This window comes from Rhagoletis pomonella, unplaced genomic scaffold (assembly GCF_013731165.1).
Source record: "Rhagoletis pomonella isolate Grant_MI unplaced genomic scaffold, Rhpom_1.0 Rhpom_scaffold_01061, whole genome shotgun sequence".
NCBI classification, from domain to species: domain Eukaryota; kingdom Metazoa; phylum Arthropoda; class Insecta; order Diptera; family Tephritidae; genus Rhagoletis; species Rhagoletis pomonella.
Window position 1 is genome coordinate 18,393 of NW_023459615.1, and position 521 is coordinate 18,913.

Sequence of the window (521 nt, forward strand, 5' to 3'; positions counted from 1 at the left end):
AATGATGAGGAAATGTGGTGATTTCCGAAATAGCTATCACTTCTACCATTGTTTCAAATTATTGTTGCTTTTCCACAATAAATTTTCTTTAAAAAACGGCCTCGAGCTCAATAAAAATTGTTGAATATATTTACAAAAACTTTCATTTCAAAGATATTGAGCTTTATCAAATGTGGTAAATGCAAAACAAAGGGTTAATTTCTTTGTTTACGTTTTTTGGCATTACAGTCAGCTATGAGAGCGCTCGACTGAATTGTCACTTCTACCTTGTTGAATATGCCTTGGTTGCTCCTTAAATGAGTTTTTTTTTTCAATTTTTGACATTTCTTTAAATATAAGTATGAAGAGTATGACTTGCCGTTCCTTAAATGAAATGTCATAGGATTGGCCCGTCACACCAATTCCTTAATTTTTGTAGTGACCGCGACTACGCCTCTTGATGGACCTGTCTGATAATCCGGACGAGAGTCGCAAACAGAGAGGGAGTTAAAGGTATACGTGAACGAATGAAAACGCGTTAG